Source organism: Thunnus thynnus, chromosome 8 (genome assembly GCF_963924715.1).
Source record: "Thunnus thynnus chromosome 8, fThuThy2.1, whole genome shotgun sequence".
NCBI lineage: Eukaryota > Metazoa > Chordata > Actinopteri > Scombriformes > Scombridae > Thunnus > Thunnus thynnus.
The window spans coordinates 31342687-31363741 of record NC_089524.1 but is presented as its reverse complement, the minus strand read 5'-3'; the positions used below and the strand labels follow the sequence as shown (position 1 = coordinate 31363741).

The 21055-nt window shown below is 38.4% G+C and overlaps 1 protein-coding gene across 4 annotated transcripts in view; it reads left to right on the top strand.

Moving 5' to 3' along the window:
* The window catches only part of LOC137188328 (inactive N-acetylated-alpha-linked acidic dipeptidase-like protein 2), a 581495-nt gene that overhangs the window by 25787 nt on the left and 534653 nt on the right, over positions 1-21055 (top strand). For all 4 annotated transcript variants that reach the window (XM_067597950.1, XM_067597951.1, XM_067597952.1 and 1 more), the window contains one exon: positions 9011-9045. The gene's annotated coding sequence lies outside the window, so the exon portion shown is untranslated. The remainder of the gene's footprint in view (positions 1-9010; positions 9046-21055) is intronic.

Sequence of the window (21055 nt, the reverse complement as noted above, 5' to 3'; positions counted from 1 at the left end):
CGAAGGAGAAGGTGGGTTGGTTAGATAGTTAGATAGCAAAAAGTGGACTTTGTCGCAAGAGACCACTGTTCACCTCCCTCCTCCAACCATGAGTGTCACGTTTCGTGACACTCATGGTTGGAGTGTTTTTCGTGGTGTTTACTGTTGCCATGATGACATTTTAAATGATGATTTTAACCCAAACCACAATCTTTCCCTGAACCTAACCAAGTGTTTTTCGTGCCTAAACCTAACCAGACCACACCAATTGCTCTGAGCGTGTAATATTGCCGTGGATGGGTCTACTTTGGAATTAGTTGAAAGCCTGGTGCATTGCTATACAGACGCTAAATAGTGATGACCTGGAATGAGAACATGTTGGGACAGCCTGGTTTTGGTATAGGCAGAACAGCAGTGTTGCATGGACTGGTGGTTTGAACCAACACGCCTTGATTTATTAGTGACTGAATCACTGGCTCAAATTCTTCTATTGCCGTCTGGGGCAAATGATATAATTTAATTATAGACAGCTTGAGTGTCACTCGGTGAGGTGGAGCAGACTTTACCAATTCTACATGAGTCTTATGCTTAGTCCATAAAATAGCAGGAACCTCAGAAAGATCAGATGGGGTCAGTATTGTACTGATAGAGGTGGTCATTGCAATACAAATGTTCTTTGTGGCAGGACAATTTGTTCACTTAGGTGTGACATGTAAAAGTTATCACCTAGGCTTCTTACAGACTGGGTTTGGGAAGCTGCTACAGTTTTTCTCAATGATTGGCATCCAGCCATCATTTCTCCAATATGTTTTGGTTCATAATCTAGTGTCACTGCTGCACTGACATGTGGACATGCCTCATTTGGCTTTTAACAATTTACTGTGTGTGTCAGGTAATTGGCTTGGTAAAGCACACCCCTGGGGACCCACAAACAAAATCTGCTCACTCTCCAAACCCTCTTGTGTATTTACAAATGAATCAGCCAATTGCTTTTACTCATCTGCAGGGTTAAACGCTGCTGTACAAGGATAATGCACGACAGGTCTCAGAGCAGACAACAATGATGCACACGCTAGTGATGTTTTAGCAATTTTTTGAATGTTTGACACCTAGAAAGGTATCAGAGATAAGGAAAGAAGGCTGTACATCTAACCTTCAACGGTTACAATAGATTTTTTTTTTAGACATGGGCTCTGCCATTGGAATGCTGGTAACTCCTACTGTGGTAACAAACTTAGAAGTAAGTAAACACACTTGTTCATTAGCTTTCACTGAATGAAAAATATCAGCCTCAGCTGGCATCATTGGATGGTCCGTGAGACAAGTAGAAAGCCGAATTATGCTTGTAATTTATATTGCTGGTTTGATCCTGCCCCCTCCATGGCCTCCCTAAGTCTGATTGTGATTTGTTTTATGAATATGTTCTCAGATCTCTTCTTGGAAAAGAGATCTTAATCTCAATGAGAATGCCCAATTAAATAAAGATAAAATAAAAGTAAAAATGGTGTTTGTAAATTATCTGTTATTAAAAACACAATCAATGATGATAGATCATAAACTCTGTTGGAAGCCACACATCAATCATGTCCACATCCCCTCTCAAATTTATATGAAACTAAACCTGGACATTTGTTCTGTGCATCCTCCAGCTCTTAAATAGTATTTGTATATTTCCACATTATATTTCAATCCTTTAGAATTTGCTGTTTGTTTTTTTATTTTATTATACTCTTGGACTCTTCTAAACTATTTTTAATCACACCCAACTGTCCTTCCCCAATGTACCTCCCCTGCACCTCCTCTAAATGATCTGTGTTCCATGCAAAGCTTTTATTAAAAGCTGATCCTTGACTTGCCTTCCTCTCACACACATACACCAACCAGACATACAGCTTTGCTTGTTCCTTTCTCTATCTTTCATAGAATACATCTGATGAGTCATCAGCTTTCCTTTCTTTCTTTGGTACGTTGTATCTTATAGTCTCTGTATCATTTCACATTCAACATTTTATCATTTTAATACATCCAAATCACTAGTCAACAGTGTTGGGAAGGTTACTTTACTAGTAACTAGTTACCCTGTTACATTTGTTGACTCTTTGATTACTTTTGTAATAAATGTTTTAAACTGGGCAATAAAGCTGAGTCCTGAAAGTATACATTGAAATACATTTAAACCAGGCAATGTAAACCTCACAACAGTCGTCAGCACTTGTTAATGTCCTTCAGTATAATTTATGAGATTAAGATTAGAATGTTTGGAATTTACATTTATAATTACATTTACATGTTACATGTAACTAGTTACTCCCCAACATTGCTAGTCATGAAGTTGCTGCTTTCCTGAAACCAGCGTCCGTTTTTTTCTTTGTTTTTTTTTTTCAACCCCTATGTCTTCCTGCTGTGCTGTGTGTGTGTGTGTGTGTGTGTGTGTGTGTGTGTGTGTGTGTGTGTGTGTGTGTGTGTGTGTGTGTGTGTGTGTGTGTTCTCATCCTTCCCAGAGCTTGACCCCACATTGGGGTGTCTAATTTACACCTACATCAGTCATCCCAACTTGTGGTGTGGAGGGAGATAGACGTCTCAACAAATCAAACCTCTGGTCTCTGTAACTATTTTTAACCTGGCTACAAATAATTGACTGTGGGTGGACTTTATCACCTTCACATTCACATCTGTCTTTTTTTTGGAGGGGGGGGGGTTTCTTACTCTTTTGACCCCTATTGATCCTTTTACAATTATATAACTTGTACAATGTATAATTCTTACATTATATATTTCATAATCATATGATTTAAAACAATCCAACCGTTTTTTACAGCTTTATTTTAACGAGAGGATAATTCTTTCTGTGCTCTCTATCTCTCTTCTCTATCTTGACCCTAACCTTAACAAAGTCATCATTTTAACCCAAACCATGATCTCTCCCTAAACCTCACCAAGTGGCTTTTGTTGTCCTGCTGATTATTGCCAATAGGGGTGCTATTCCTGTGTGCACTCCTATGTGTTGATCTGAAGTGTACATGGTCAAACAACATATTTGGTCCTTCAATTTGGAGGACTTGTTGAAATAAAAAGTATTGGTTCTTCTTGGTTAGATATGTAAAAAGTCAGCTTGACAATGGCAATCTTTCTCTAACACAACCAATAACTTCAGTCTCTGGTGTCAAAGTTCTGCAGCTTCATCCACCCTGACCACCTCCTTCTCTACAATATAACTATGTGACACTTCCTGGAGTGGGAAAAAACACTGCTAGTCTCTCTAAAACATATTAGTAGTATAAAAACATGTTTTACACAGTAGATGGGGTTATAATTATGCATATTTATTATATATGAAACAGTAAATATTATCTTTATCTGTATTAACTACTGTTTGTTATCCTATCTATATTTACACAGGTTTAAACATTGCTGCAGGCTGTTGTATCAGCATCTATTCCATGTCAAATCGTTTTCTAAGCTGTTGCTCAGTCTCTCATGTGCATTTTTGCATTTGAGTTACTCCAAAAGCTGCAGGCACACAAAGGCTTGTGAGCTGCACTCGGGAAGATTGCTGGCATTTGATAGAGCTGGTTGTAATATTTTGTCATTTCACATTAAATGCTGTGCTTTGGGATCATGGTTACAGTCAAGTCAAATTAATGGCAGGCAGCTCAAGAGGCAATATGATCTTTCCACATCATACAACTGATATTTTCTGTTCAAATTCAACACAATGGCTGCTGTTATTCCAGGACAGCTTTTGAATATTGCATTTCAAAGCATAGCCGTCTCCCACAGAGGCTGAGCTGCTAGAATGAAATCAACAGTGTTCCAGTGTGCGCATTCCTTTCTGTGCCCTCTGATAACGCTCCTAATTTAGCATCAGTCAAAGTGTTTTATCTTTAGTGACCAATCAAGCGTCATCTGTTTTAATTTTCAGCCCCATTGTGATATTGTAAGATCCATTTCACAGTGCTAAACTCAGACATTCAGGGATGGAGGGATGGCAGACAGAGAGGAGAAGAGGGATAAACACATAAATACCTTCTGTTTTAGAAGCAGCAGCCTAATCTTATGAGTGCCACTTACTGAGCACCATTAATTTCCTATATGTGTGCTTGTGTGGTCTGTTTCTATACTATGTCTTCATGTAAGCACAGACATTTTCTCAACCAAGGGGACCTATGGGGAACACATTTCTTTGACACAAATTGATTTATCTTTTTCTTCTTTTTCGCTTCTTCTGTGTGAAATATGGAATTGTTTTCAGGTTCTAGCCTCATTGTATAATCAAATGTAGCTATGTTGTGCTTTTGTTCAACCATCGCCATCTGGACCATTAGTCATTGCTTCATTTCAAAGCCCAAAATGTTAAGAGTGAATGATTTAGGAAGAAAAAAAATCTACACCCTGTGAGACTAAAATGTCAAATTCAAGGAGAAAAGATATTACAGTACCGTAGTGGACAAATGGATTGATTGACAGGGGGAGTGCAGTGCAAAGACACCTCATTTTTTTATTGGGATAGAGGTGCTTGTGTAGTTTAAATTAAACTTGCACCAGACAGCTTTGTGCACTTGTTCCCCATAGGTTTTAGAACATATGCAGTAAATTAGGAAACAATTTACTTCAAGCAACTTGATTATACTGGAAATCCCTATATGTCCTATATATGAAACCCAGCAATGTTGTGAATTCTATGAATCCTGTGAATTTTTATGATTAAAATGTCATCTATAAGTTTAGCAGATGAGATTAAGCTTGGTTGCTAAGAGTTGCATGTTGGGCATTTTGAGTAATTAGAATAATGAGCCAATTAATCACCCAAAACTGGGAATGGCTATAATTGGGTTTCTAGTTAACTTAGAGAGGTGATCTAATTAACATAATCTGGATCCACGTCCATTTAAAAGTGACATGGTGTTAGATATTATTTAGTTTTTATTTTTCATTATGCTATTTATCCCTGTCCCCAAATGTTTCAAACCTGTTGTAAAAAAGATTTTATGAGCAACAGTGTGCAGTCCACCCTCCCCCACCCTTCTCCCACTGGCATCACCCACTACTCTCCACTTGACTCCCCCATGATGCTCCATGGTGAATGATAATACCTTCAAAAAAGGAAATTTCCATCTGGAGCTGAGGGTGTAAAAACAACAAAACTACAGGAGGCAAAAAGAGCACAGGATAAAGGTATGTAACTCTTATGCATCTGTAGCTATGTTAGTTGATTTAATTGCCATGTAGCTAAGATTAGGTGCTTGGCAAACATATGCTAACATGAATAGGACTGCAAGCATCCTTCAACCTCCTTGGTTGCTCCTTTGCTTGTTAGCTAGCTACCAAATACCATAATCATTTTCTTGCAACATTAAAATGGTGTTTTGATTTTGAACAAATGAATCTGAACATAGCCATAGCTAACTTTAACAAGGAAAGCTAGCTAGAAAGTAATGAATGTATTAATAAATTTAGCTGATACATTTTTCATTAGCACAAGCTAATGGTTGGTTATGAGTAGCTTTGGTAGGATTGCAACTACAAGCATCATTTAACCCCCTTGATGCAAGTATAGTTTTTGCACATGCAACTTAATAGCACAGGGACATAATAATAATAACATACTAGTACAATAACATCTCAAATAAGACTTACTACCTTGAACAAAGCAATCACTCAAAGATAGAAGAATATATATATAATAAGCATTCAGTGGATTTTTTTTTATTTTTTATTTTTTTTTTATATTCAGGGTCAGTATGGCCAGCAGCAAGAAGAACCGCTTCTTCACACCATGCAATGGCAAAGGTCAACTTCAAGTTTTCAAGGTCACAGCCATCAACACGATCATCTTTCGAATCAAAGAGAAGGGAGATTCCCTGCACACGAACTTAGCATCTCGCTTGGCTTCCGAGGGGGACAGCGTTTCCATTCATGCACACAAAAACTGTTATTGCAAATATATATCCACATCAAGGAACACTGGGAATGGTGGGAAGAAGAGGAAGGCAATAGGGTCAAATAATCCTGGTCGTAGTGTACTCAAATCACACGTTAAACAATTTGTGTTTAAAAGGGAATGTCTTATTATTTAGACCAGTGTTTCGGACCAACCAGGGTCACAAATCCAGCTGCCTCACAAGGGAAGACGGTAATACACAGTGTTAGACAGATGGTTTATCCGATCACCTGCCAAGAATTTTTTGAAAGTGCCTGCCCTTTTCCAAACAGTTTCCATGGATGGTCCTGTGTAACAAACCAGCTGGTGCATCAGGTTAGTTTCCTGTATTTGGTGATTTATTAGCTACATATCCTAAATGATGTAAATGGTTGGAATTTTGTTACAATACATGTTTTTTTTTCCTTTCAAATGAGCTAACTTGGGCCAATTTTTGACCTTTCACTATTTTTCATTAAATGTGGTGTTATTATTAATGATAATGCTGACAAGGGCATGACAATGAGAGTGTAAATGTTTTCGTATATGTTTTATGCACTATGCAGTACATTACCATAACCAAGTTAAATTTCAGCCACTTGGCCTATAAATGACATTTCAATCATAAAAGTTCATAGGAAACACAATTACTGGGTCCAAGGAATTTCCAGTAGACTATAAGTCATATCCCGCCAGGACTTTCTATATTTGTCTTCAGACTTTTAGTTTAGTTCCTATTCTGTTTTGAAATGTCTTCTCCTTGTGTTTTGTTATTTCCTGTGTTTTCCCGCCTTTGTTGATTGCCTCATGTGTTTCACCTGTGTCTCATTTCACTCACCTCTATTCAGTTTGTAATCAGTTCCTGTGTATTTAAAGTCCAGTTTTCAGTTCACTCTTTGTCGAATCATCTGCTTAGTTTGCCTTGTTCTTATGTCACAATTTCTTTAGAGTTTTCAATAAATAACTCTGCTTTTGATCCCAACTGCCTGCTGTGTCCTGCATTTGGTTCCACCTGCTCCGCTCTCCTTGTTACACTAAATCAGACTTGCAAAGCTTCTTAAATTAACAGGAGGTTTAAGAAAACATTGTCACGCGTAACACTCTAAGAAATTATTGTAGATTAAACATGTGCCTCCTACCCATTCCAATGTATAGGTGGAAATAAATCACCTTGCTGATTTTTAATTGTTTCATTCAGTTTGGTACAAAGACTATGTAGTTTGTTCACTTTTTTCTAGGTGATCACATCTCCAGTGTCATACATCAGTAAATGAACACATCACTTTTCATTCGCACTGGTTCAATGACGTCTTAAATGATGTCTTGAGTTCAATTGTACATTGTCTATTGTTGGTTCAAGCTGTTACATTCAGTTCAATAAAAAAACTAGCCTCTACAAGCAGTGTTTACAAGGTTAAGAGTTCAGCAGCCACTTATTTGTAAGATGTATCACATCATGGTTGTTTCTTTGACATTCACTGTATTTAAAAAAAGCTTTTAACAACAAATAACGTGTAGAGAGATACAGCGTATCACAGATGAGCTGACAACAATGCTCTAAGTCACCGGTAAGTGGAGCTCCACCGCTAAAAGCAATTGATTGGTTCATTGAGAATGGTGACATTGAGAATGGTTAGAAGATTCTGTGGTAAAGATTGGTTTGTACCTGTGCTGAATATTTCTATTTAGATGCAAATTCTAGTTGGGCAGTACATTGACACCAAACTTTTCTAAATGGTAAAAGGACCTATAGTGGTTGGTTGTATTTTGTGCAGTTACAAAACTCTTCAACTGTCAAGAAAAACATAGTTGCATGTCAGGCTGTGCAATATATCAAATTAATTTGATTAATTACAATATACACAAAAAGGTTATTTTTAGTCAGACGGTTACGTGGGTGGTAGCGGGTACATTAGCTGTTTTGAGTCATGACAGTCCCCTAAACTGTGACGTGATTAGTTACACTACATGCCCACTTGCTGCAGTTTACAGGATTGTTGTGACTCCAGGCAGATAGCTGGCTATCTTGTACCGAATTTAACGGTCACATCTACATATCTCACATCTCTGTCCCTGCCTGCTGGGTAGCTAAGGCTGGCAGCAGTCTGCAAATATCTGGCTGACGTTTTGTAAAGAAACCAAAACAGCAGCAGATCAATTAGTGAGCAGACTTTTCTGTTTTGTCTGTGCTGACACTGATTATTAAAGTTGATCTCCATGCTCTACTTAGTTGAAGCATCTGGTAGTGACAGTCAATAGCTGTGTGGGATTGTATTTGATGTTTAATGATGATAGTCTGCAGGTGGTACAGGTCTATTCTTGCACAACTGTCCTGCAATTTGCCATATCACCCAGCCCTAGTGATGTGTGTTGGAGTTCATGGGATATTGACTACAGGACTACTGAAATAACTGACTTCTTCCTCACTTCCATTCTTTACCTCTAACCTCCAGGTCTGTCTCCTACCACAAAGAGATGGTATGTTTGTATAGAGTGTCTGGGAGACAGATTCTTCTTCTGGCTTGGTAAAGTAGTGACTGAGCAGAATGAATTGCACATTGAAGAATATAAGATTAAATTGCTTTATTGTTGATTTTTCTGGTTGCCGTCGGACTGAGGTCAAGAGAAAAAGCAAAGAGCAGAGAATGTAGCTCATGCTGTGAGAATCCGTATGCTTTTGCCACAAACAAAAAACATGCAGTGCAATCATACAAAGCATTTTGGGTGTCCCCTGTAGCCTGTCCTTGTCTGGTCAATATCTGCCCACATTCAGCATTTCAAATACATCTGGTGTTATGCTCATTGACAGCTTGACAGCTAGCAATCTGAGCTTAGTAGGAGGTATTGCCACAAAAATGGTGCCAAAGATGGATGAGAATGAGGCAGCTATACAGTCAAATCACAGAATTAACAACTCTGAAATTGGCATATTTCTTCCATTGGCAAGACAAACATTAAATTCAGTATGCCTAGCAATCGCTACCACTAACAGCTTCCCTTGTTGACAGAAAATAACATAGATGAGATGGAATTGCTTTGGGCAAGCTCTTGATAGTGTTGTACTTTGGCTCCCCCCTGTATTTCATATTTCGATTTTGTCATTTTTTGCAGGCGGAGAACATCTTTAACCAGTAACCCAACAAGAAGTAAGTCACTATATTTAATTTTTTATATTCTATTGCACCTTGCATGTAAGGACAGGTGGATTTTCATTGAAACCTCTTGCTGAATGCAGCCTTAAAAGTACCTATCAACATGTATGTCTGCTCTCTGCTGCTGCAATCTCAGCTCTCTCTTGCCATCTAACACTGGAAACAGATGCCCTATTGTAACTTTCTCCTATTGTTGGCCTCTCTCTGTCCGTCTTTTTCTTCCTCTGTCCCACTCTTTCCCACCCTCCCTCTCCCTCTTCTTCTCTACGTCCTGTTCCTCTACTTTTCTCTTGTAAGCCTTTAATGGTGATTAGCTGTGCTGTGCTGAATGTGTCCCTGTGTCTCCTCTCTCGCTGGGAGTACAAGTGCTGTCACTAAACTCAGTCCTGCACTGTTAACTGAGCTATTGATTCACCTCAGATGAATACAGTATGGGAATGTGGGTTAGGGATACAAGGTAGTTGTGTGTGTGTGTTTGTGTGTGAGTAGGGATGCCTGAGTGGACTCCTGTTACCAGTGACGGAGATGTGTGTGACAGAACCCTGGCACAAATACACTGGTTGTTTTTTAATGTGGAGATATATTCAATAATGCAGTCACATACACACACACAGACACAGACACAGTGTATTCATCCTCTTAGATCCCCATCAAGGAGCCAGAACAAAGGTTTCCAGTACAATAGAGGCTTGAGCTCCTTGAGCCCTTGTTAATACTCACACTTTACCCAGTCAGATGCACCGGTTCAGCACTTCAACTGCATTGTGTAGCCATGTACAACGGGCCAAATGTACAGTTGTCTTTCCATCAGGTCGACTTACCCTGCAGTTGTTGTTGTTGTTACCTTCCTCTAGCAGGCACTTATCACACTTTAGAAAAGAAACGAGCTAAAAGCAGCTTGCTAGTGCTCAGAGAGGGCAAAAGACACTGCAAAGGTCATAGCATATGATTCACATCATTTTCATACTCATCAAACCATTCAGTGACCCCTCATGTCCTGTGGATTGGGGCATTGTCATCCTGGAGGAGACCACTCCCATCAGGATAGAAATGATTCATCATAGGATAAAGGTGATCACTCAGAACAACTTTGTATTGATTTGCAGTGACCCTTCCCTCTAAGGGGACAAGTGGACCCAAACCATGCCAGCAAAATGCCCCCCACAGCATAACAGAGCCACCAGATCCCCTCACTGTAGGGGTCAAACATTCAGACCTGTACCAGTTTTTCCTTTAATTTGTCATGCATACTTTTACTTGAATAACATTTTGAAAGCATAGCATTTACTTTCACATTGTGGTTTTACTGATTTCACTCAAAGAGTAATGTAATATCAGCTGAAAATCTTCTTTTATTTACTTCTAGTGGTAAAATTTCTCAGGTTGTGGCAGTGATGTAGAAGTGTACTCTGGGGTGTGTCTGTACACCGTGACATCACTGTTGGGTGTGGTCAAATATACATGACACTTGAAACTTTCAACCAGAGAAGGCACTAAAAGACTGCTTTTCAAGATCTGAATACTTCTTCCCCCGCTGTGTAGCTATTTGTTTCAAAGAGGACAGGAGAAAACAAAACTCAGAATTCACTTGATTTCAAAGAACCGCACCAGTATGTTTGCATATATGTTAGACCATTTTCTACATATCATGTATACTTAACGTCACTAATGACCGTTTCCAAACCACCCATTATAAAGCATTTAATAGTCATAAATAATGCTTTACTGATGATTAAACAGAATTTACTAATCCTTTAGATCAGTAGTAAGCTATTACTGATCTTTGAGGTTGCTAGCTCAGAGATAAACTCTCTGGTGTGTTTTGTCCTCCAGCAAGATAATTACAAGGAAGTTTGTTTGACCACTTAACTTCTGGGAAAAGAGCTGCAGATAAATCCATTAATTAACAACTTATTAACATTTATAATTCCATATGATGCTGCTCAGCAGATCAGACTGTGGTTGTACTGGGCAGCTTCCAGGTGTGAATATGTACAACTGTGAATGTGATGAGGGAGAGGCTCTCAGTGAAACTTTCCTGAATGAATAAAGGGAAAAAAGTAAAAAAAGAATGAAGAACTCTTTAATAGTTACGCACTAATATACTGTATAATGGAGATTTTCTACTAGTTTTTGCTGAAAATGGCATCATTTTAGGATTTTTTTTAATGATTTTGTGGCTTGCAAGCAGTGGCTTATATCTGGAAAATCAACCTGCAGAAACTTTAGAATTGTAATGAACCTCATATCCATATTTATTTTTGTTGTGTATGAGATTGTTGTTTTAGGGTAATACATTACTGACTTTTCAAATCAATCTGCACCTACAGCTGCACTGCCACTCCTCATTATTCATGGATTTCAGCTGCTTATGCAGGAAGTGTAAGAATTTGCTTGAGCAGCTGTGATCCATTGGGTCTTTATGCTTTAGTAGGTTAGGAGATTTGTTGACAGAAAGCTGCTCACAGTGGAGATGCTTTGGGAACCAGATGACATCTGTCATTATGAAACACTGCTATTGTAGTTCATCTATACATGCACAGAATTCTTAATCGGCTTCTTAATTATCAAGCTCTCAGATCCTAATGTGACTCATAATGCAAAATTAAAGTCAGGTGTGCTGGAAAGGTCAACTAGTTTCACATCTACCTTTTTAAAATTTAGACAGGTGCTTACTTAGATTGTCAAGATTGAGGTCATTTACAATTAGAAGTCATTTTTAATACAATGATAGGTCAAAAATTATTTTCTATTTACTGACACCTACTTTGGATTTGACCATTTTAGAATATTTAAAATGACAATCATATTGCTCAAGATTGAACAAAAAATGCTGACAGAGGGGTGTCCAGTGTCTTCCAACTGGCAGTGTTTGGTGTTGAAACATTTGAAATGTCAGTAAAATGTAATTCTGCCGGTAAGAACACAATGAAATGGGAGTTTGCAGACCAATTTGGTTACTTGTCCTTCATGCCTATGGATGGATGAGGCAGAGAGAAGGCAGCCTCCTCCACTGTTGGCCCGTTATGTAGTCGTATACTTAGAAAATGATCATCTTCATGCCTAATGGCATATAAGAACAGACCAGCCTCCTCCACTGTTGGCGATCACTGGCTGACTTGGCAGCCTGACCACAGCTCATCATCATCACTCTTTCAGCTTTTTATGGGCATAACATCCTATGTCTGTTTTTTTTTTTTTTTTTTTTTTTTAATCATGAGGGTTTTTGGACTTCACACTGAGATTTCATTTGAAATGTTGACATTTTGAGATATTCCTGGTTGAAGATTGAAGCAGATCTGTTGAATTTCCCTCCCTTTTTAATTCCAAGTATGAGTATATCACTATACTCATGCCTAGTGGCGTATAAATGAGAAACCAGACTCCTCCAGTGCTGGCAGTCCACAGCCTGCTTGGCAGCCAGACCACAGCACATCATCCCTCCCTCAGCTTCTGCAGTTCTTCTCCAAGTTATTTTTTCTCTTTTTTTAGGTTATTTGCCTTTATATTTGTGTTTATGTCTTGCCCTCAGGGCTCCTGTAATGTTATGGGGATGTTTTCTTCCCGATATCCTTAAGCGTGGCCAAATGTGAGTTTAAACAGACCAAATTAATTGATTTGTAGATTATGCAAAAAGCGATCTACATAATTTTACACCCTAGCACATGTCTGTGCTGCTACTTTATATTCCAGTCAGCAGGAAACTGCTACTTCGCAACCCCTGGCCATCAGTACCTTAGCTTGTTAGGGCCATAGGAATCTCTGCAAGATGATCATTGAAGAATATGGCCAGAGCTCTCGTTAAAGGGATACATTGACATTCACACGTTTAAGAGTGCAATATCTCATCAGCAGGCCCATGCCATCATGGGGCAAATGGCTTAAATATGGCAGCACAAAAAAGTGAAATGGCATGTTGACACTGTTGCATTTGTCACTGAAACCTTCAGGCACCACTAACCACATGCTGGCTCATTATCTTACAGCTATCAGCACCAAATGGTTAAAATGAGGGATGGTGACTGGAAAATATAAGAAATTGAAGCTGAAGGACAAATGATGACAAAACTTTTTTTTTTTTTTTTTTGCCCAATAATGTGACAAGTACTGCAAGGGAAAATGACCACCTACAATTCAACATGTCAAAAAGTCCCTTAAAACAGATTGCAGTCAGCATGATAGGGAGGCTGCTGGATGATAAGTCCTAATCATAACACACACTACCCAAGCTTCCAAGCACCCACATCTTTTTTTTTTTCTCTGTCTCTGGTAATATTCAGTGGGCTCTACTGCACTGAACCTAAAAAAAACAATTGTAACATTAGCATTATCTCCCCTTCATGTAAAACTTCATTAAATTAGCTTTCCAGCCATATTTCAAGCTGTATTTCTTACATTATGTTTTGCATGCATTATTGTCACCTCTCGTCAGCCCTCTCAAACTTTTTTTTTCTGCCAAAACATTGTGGGAGCCGGGCATCGAATGGCTGTCCTTTGGTGGGAGGTTATTGATGAGTTGCTAATGAAAGGCCTATTAAAGGAGAGCATATTGATCCACTGAGGGCTTGATGACAGTATCATTGCAACAGAGACAAAATTGAAAAAGACATGCACTGCCAAGAGGCTGAAGAACGAAGGTGGAATAATCATCTTACATACTGCATCCCCACTGGGTCTCGCTGTGTTTTTTTTTTTTAGTTAATATTTGTGTTGTATTTCTCTCTTTATTTCATATCAGTCTCAAATCTGAATGCAAATGACTGCTGTTACATGTAAAGTGAGTAAGACTCAGTCAATATCAAACTATAACATCTCCTGGTGCTTCCCAAACACTGATTTATAGCTTATAATGATTTAAAATAACTTGATTCTCTCTTCCATTATCTGCCATGGCCTTTAGTCACAACCTCCTGCTTCTAAACTGTTCCCCTATTATGCATTAGACAGATAAAATTCATCTATCTACTTTCTCCACGGTCAAGAATTCACTTTCAAACTCTTAAGGTTGTATTCGTTTACACTGAAATACAGTGAATTTATTTCGATGTGATTACTTACAGTAAAAACTCCTTTATTTTGTGAAGTGAAAACAAATCTTATCCATGTAAATTAAAATACAAATATAAAACACAAATTCATATTGTGTGACCCATCTGGACACTGCGTGTTTTCCGTATTCCATTTGTTTAAGCTCTGTCAAGTTGGATGATAATTACAAGTGAACAGTTTTCAAGGTGTTCAACAAACTCTGGATTGTCTTGAGGTCTGGACTCGGATTTGGCCACATAAGACATTAGATTTGGGTTTATGTTTGGAGTCATTATCTTGCTGGATAATAAACCGAGTGTCAGTTGCCTTACAGACTGCAGCAGGTTTTTTAGAGTGATATGAATGTGGCAAAATAATATTTTTTTCCAGGGCCTGCTGCAGAGAAGCATCCTCACAGCATAATGCTGCCACCAGTCTTCATGCTGGAGATGCTTAAATTGGGAAAATCCTGTTACTAACTGGCATGCGAACAAATGGCAGCTGTGAACCTCTGTACATGTCAGTTTTTATTGGTATATTCAGTAAATCAAATTATGCACATTTTGTCACATTTAACAAAATCGTTAAATGTAGCAAAATGTACCTTTACGTAAATGTACCTGTGTTGTTAGAGGCTCAGGCCATGAAAATCTTAATATGCCACATCCCCACAGCACTTGTCTAAATTAATGTGTTATCAAGCATGCAGCATCTCACTTGCTACCCTTGCTTTGCATGCAAACAGATTGCTGTGAAATGTCTCAAAAGTGCAATCAAAGACTTTAAAAAAGACACAGTGTATCTTCTTTCTCCTTTCAAAAAAAATGACATCACCTTGCCACTGCACTTTGCATGAAATAAAATTAATGACAAGTAGGGCTGTAGTCTCCTGGTCGATTAGTTGGTCGATATGCTCTCGTCCGACCAGATTTTCATTGGTCGAATCATTGCTGTGTTACCTTCATAAGGAGAGAAGTGCTAAATCAATAGCCTTCCAGGATTAATCCATTATTTCCTGCGGTGGGAGGGACTAACAAATCCCTGTGAAAATGGGGGTGTTTTTACAATTTTGAACACGCCCAACCTAATGGAGACTGCTGGGTTTAACTGTACTCAACATTTACTGAGCTTTTACTGAATCAGTGTTTTTCCTATAATGATAACAACAAGAACTCCCGCCAGGCCAAAAAAATATTTTTTAACGCCAAAAATCCATTCATTCGGAAATCAATAGCGTTTGGGAGTCTCTGTGCAGTGCTGTTCCTGGGAAACTATTGGTTGCGTAACTCCGTGAAGGAATAGGGCAGTGCTTAGTATGTTTGTGTAGCAAGTGGCGAAGAGCGAGTGGCAGGAAAGTGACGGTGGATGTGAGCGGAGCAGAGGAAAAGGTTAGCAGTAAGTTGTCAATCTGGCAGTAAATATACAATACAGACTACAGTTTAACAGTTATTAAATGCTAAAAAGTCACGTCTGTTGTTTCGCCAAGTGCTGGAAAAGTGAAGGGGTTAGCTCCAAAGTTAGCAACAATAGGTTACCCTAACCTGAAGACGCAAAACAGAGAAATAGAGCATGGCTGCTGAGTTCACTGTGCACCCTGTCACTCTCTGGACTGTTGCAGCCAAAGTGGAACCTCCATCACATATAAGGTGGCATACATGACAGGCTGAAAGCTTTAGTTAATTCAAAAACCAACACCTAACAATCATATATAAACATACACGTGGATAAATATAAATATATATTATATGTGCTTTAATAAATATACATGCAGAGAAAGACTAGTTTTCAGATCGTTTCTTCTCTGGGTGACATAACAGATGTATAAGTCACATGTGAAAAGAATTTAGGTCCCATCGGACCACCACCCTTTACAGTTTCCATTGTTACCAGAGCACTACAACCAGTTTCTTTCAGACCTTGCCCATATCCAGTGTCCAACCTTAAGGGAGGAGCTGTGAGCTTACTGTACGACTCACTCTTTACACCTTTACAGTGAATGTTATACTGGAGGCAGATTGCTGTGATGATGCTAAATATCCCAAATAAACCCAATAAAATTCATTTTTAGAAATATATATTTTAGGAGGATACATCATTTTAAAGAACTTTTCAAGAAAAAATGACAGTTAAAAATATATGAGATGAGGTGGTATCACTACTCTTCTTACAGCATATACTGTATAGTACCATACCAACTCTTAACACACTTTCAGGAGGACACTAAGAGAAAGACAGTGTGTTTAAACACTGAATGACATTATAATATGATAAAACATAATGCTGTCATTTACATGCAGGAGTAAAACTTTAGGCCATCAGCAATCTCTGCCAGATGACAAAAAACCACTTCCCCTGAAACTTAGATAGTTGATAGAAAGTTAGACATACTTGTTCTCTGAATTGAAAATTAGTTAATTATCTATCTAGAAACAGGATTTTAGCCATTTATGATAGCATAGCCCTCTGTTTTGTGATCATACAGGCCTACTGACCATTGTAGAATGTACTTTGCACTCCTACAGTATGACACTCTTGGATTCACATTGGACAGTTTGATTCCGCTGCATCATTTTTATAGTTCCCCTTTAAATACATTTCTAGTATTAAGGTGTAGTACATCTTTGATGACTCATGGATAATTCTTTTTTTTATTTCAAACTGAGAGACATGGAAAGTGCCTCAGCCCTGGACCCCGAACTGACCTCTTTGCCAAATGAGTGTCTATTAGCAGAACATTACCCAAAACTTAAACACTGTGACAAAATGGAAATTGAACAGACCTCCTGAGAAACCATTCTGACCAATAACTGAATTAATGTTTGAACTAAAAGCATAAATGACCTCTGGGGTCATTTGGATCAGGATCATCATCTCAGTAAACATGGTCAGAAAACTTTTGGGCCTCTTATCTTACCAGACCAGAACCATGAACTCACATTCTTGAGGACATGTGTGTCCTCAAGAATGTCTCACTGTAAATCTGAGCCAAACCTGAATTTCATGTAAATTAAATATCTAATCATTATGTAAGATATGTAGTAGTATTTGTCATGTTAATACACACAGAATGGTATAACTTTGATAGTTGTGATTATCTGTTGAGGAAATATTAATTCTAGATTTTATTACCCTACAGCCCTCTAGTGACAAGAGTTAAATTTCCTTATGTTGCGAGTTAATGAATGTTCGGTAACTATGCAATGGTATTTTAAAATCACTTAAGTGTTTAACTTTTGATCTATTAACCACATAGACAATCATATTTTAAAAGTTAAATTAGATAAGTAATGGTATTGAAAGAGTGAATTTTCTGAAGTAATAGGAATGTAAAGATATAACGTTTGAAGAGTTTCAGGTTGACGTTTTCTTGTTTTATTGAACAACAGTCATATTGAATGTCTTTACATTATAAAGTAAAAGTTATATTGAATTTAACTATAGTATTAAACTTTTATTTCAGTGCAGATGGTTTGAGAAAGTTGAATCAATTAAGGTTGGCTGTCTAGACATAATGAGAAGTGTTGATATGAAGGTTAACTTTTGATATGTTGATAGAAGAATGGACTTATTCTGAAATCTACTACTGCTTAACTGCTTTCCTGAATTGTTTTACATCAATGGTTTTACAAGGTGACATGAAATGTTCAGACCTTGTGACTCCGAAGTGTAAATTTTGCTATCTCAAGTAGAAGTCAACCACATCACATCTTAAAAGTCCCTGAAACAAAATTGAATATTCCCTGAAATTGAATATTTGTCAGTAATTCAGCGTAAAAATGTTTAAACTCTGCCTATCTTTTTCAAAATTATAGAAACAACCTCAAAGGAATTTTTCTCTGAGCCGGCCTCCAAAACTCGTGAAAAATTCATCTTTGTTTTTTTGACCAAGTATATGTGTATTTAATCTTTTATTGAAATAGGTTTAGTTTGTTTTTGTTTTTATTTGTAACATTAAGTCTTGTGTTTCCATGTATTTTATTTTTGAAGTAAACGCAGATGAAGATTTGAGTGTAGTCAGATTAAACTTGATTCAGCATTAAACTCAGGTTACTACAAGCCGACCAAAACCTGAATCATGAACTCAAACTGAAACTGAAACAGACAGCAAGGCCTGAAACTGGAACTCAGCCAGCGTACTAACTGCAGCCGGCATGAAAGACAGCCTGAAACGGTGTTCAACACCGGTGCACCGCAATGACTTATGCCGTATTCAGACCGAATCAGGTGGTCGAGTGGAGGTGTGGGGGGGGTTGTGGGCATGTTTATTTGTGCTCTAGACCGTAACCGCTGTGAAACAATCACTCGACCACAGCTGCTCGCTCTCTCTCTCTTAACAACTTACTCTTAACTTAACAACTCTGATCAGTCTGGCTTTGTAATCATGGGTTGATGTTGAATAACGTTAAAATTAAGACAATAATTTATTTAGGGTAAGTTGAATTAGCTCTCCCTTAGCATTCCCTGTTCTAATACGTTAGCCTCGAGTCACACACTTTGAGCCACTATTCCTGAACAATTACTCTTTTTATTTATTATCTTATGTATCCTCAAGACATTTAGCTATTAATAAATGTCATCATTTGTCCTAAGAAGCTGTGGTTGTTGTTTTCTTTGAGCACAGTAAACAGATCACTGTCGGGAAAAGAACATTTTGGGACTGATTCATTTACCAAATTGAGAATTGAATTCAAACTTTAATGTTTTCTCTGGATATTAAAGGTTACTTCTGGGAGGTGGTGCCCAGACGAGATTATGTTTTATATTAATAAATTGTTACATTTCTACACGGGAGATAGAGCAGGTTGTAAACCAAAAAAAAAACAAAGGTTTTTAATCCATTCTGTGCACAGAATAATATATTATATAAATGATCAAGAGGCCAAAACAAACCTTTAGCCCTATAATTTAATCATCCCTCTTTGCAGTTAAAAATCACGTCATGACGTTCTCATCATGCAAACTAACATTAGTGGTGCACTTTTCCTCAGTGAATGTTTGGTGGCTCTTTCAGCAAGCTAAGGTGCAGGACAAAATGTGTGTTCATGTTTGTAAGTTAGATAAGAAGGAGACTTTAGCAGGAAAGCTAACGTGGGTAATTGTCCACAGTCTGTGGCTCTTGTGTTGTTTAGCAAGATGCTATCAGGCTAAGTGTGATCACCTGCTCTGACCACGATAGAATGTCACATTATTTTACGCATGATGTGATTTGCTGTATACAGATAAGGACTCCAGCTACATAAGCCAACAATGGAACGGTATTTCACTGAAATAATGTAAAACTAGGAGGCACAATCATGAAATGAAAAAAATTTGAATATTTATTCAAAATTTCTCCCTTTTGGTTTCTGATTTTTTTTTTCTCAAAGTAGGACACAGGACAAATGATTTACAGTGCAGATATGTTTGCTGTAGTACACTGGTTCCCAACTGGTTTCACCTCAGGGTCCAGATTTTCCCTCAGACATCAGGTCACAGTCCACACATTGATCAGCTGAACACCCACTCAGTATATTTCCATCCATCCATTCCACCTTTTTTTAACGATATTCTGTTCACTCCTATATTTCTGAATATCAAGCAATCTGATTATCATATCCATACTGGTAACAATGCAGGGACAGTATGAAAAGCTGTCTGTCTTCTCTCAAGACTTTTCTAACAATCATATTGTAACTAGTTGACTTGAGAACAAAACAAGTCAAAGTCCTCCCAAAAAAAGAACAACAGAAATACTTTGACAATAGCACCCTCAGTCACACATAAACCGAGAGTACAATGGCATTTTCACGTCATTACCACAATGAATAAACATGTGATTACATTACAGTGGCAACACACACAGCAGGTATAATAGTGTGTGTGTTTGGTTACAGTGTGTAAAATCTAACCACAGTGAATTACAGCATGGGAGAATAAGCCTGTGCCAATCATGCATACACACACACACACACACACACACACACACAAGTAATACACTGCCAAACAGGTTAGATGAGTGCAGGTAAGAAAGGAGGAAGGGCTATGCTAATGTCAGTTCACTGAGAGAGAACAGGCAGGCAGTTCAGCTAAAACATAGCTACGTATAGTGCAGACAAACAGGCGTGAAGGTGAGCGTCGAGGGCAGGCAGTTAGACAGGTAAACAGGGAAGACAGGTGTAAGGCAAGCAGTTATACAAGTAACCAAGCAGTGTGTTTCTGTAGGCAGGCAGTGTCAGGTAAACAAGCAGGCAGCTCTACCTGTTTGCTGCAGTGTTGTAGCTGGAGAAACAACGGCAGCAGCAGTTTAGAAAAGAAGCTATTAGAGCGGCCTTTATCCTCTGCTGCCCCCCCTCCTACACACATACACACACACACACACACACACACACACACACACAGAGGCAACTACTGAGGCGCTCACCCAGCTCAGCTTTGCAAGGTAAATGTATAGATTCAGTTTGTTTTTATAGTTCATGTAATTGAACTCAATGTGTGAATGTGTATGCATGCTCTTGATTTTTTTTTCCCCAAATAGAGGTAATTAGTTGCTTTCTTTCATCCATCACTGGCTGTGTTTACATACTGCTGGTCACACTCTGGTTTAAGGGTCATTCAGGTTAATCAGTTTACATGAACCTTTGCTGCTGTGAGATTGAGTAGAGTAAACAAGTTAGCAATACTAATGAGCGGTGGTAGTAATTCAGACAACCTGAGAGGGAACTGAAGTGATGCATGCTGTCATGTTTTTTGTGTTGATGTAAGATTCTACCCATAATGCAATTTTATGGTGGAAAACAAAAGTGAAGCAGGTTTGTCACAGCGGAGCGTTTAGTGGGTTATTGGAGTTCAGTTTCATTTGGTTCCTGAGTAAACGAGTGAAGAAGGGAGCTGGTAATGAGTGTGTGGGTGCAGCGGTTACCATGCAACACACCACACCAGGCCATCCCCATCAATGTGTGGTCTGTGTGTGTGTGTGTGTGTGTGTGTGTGTGTGTGT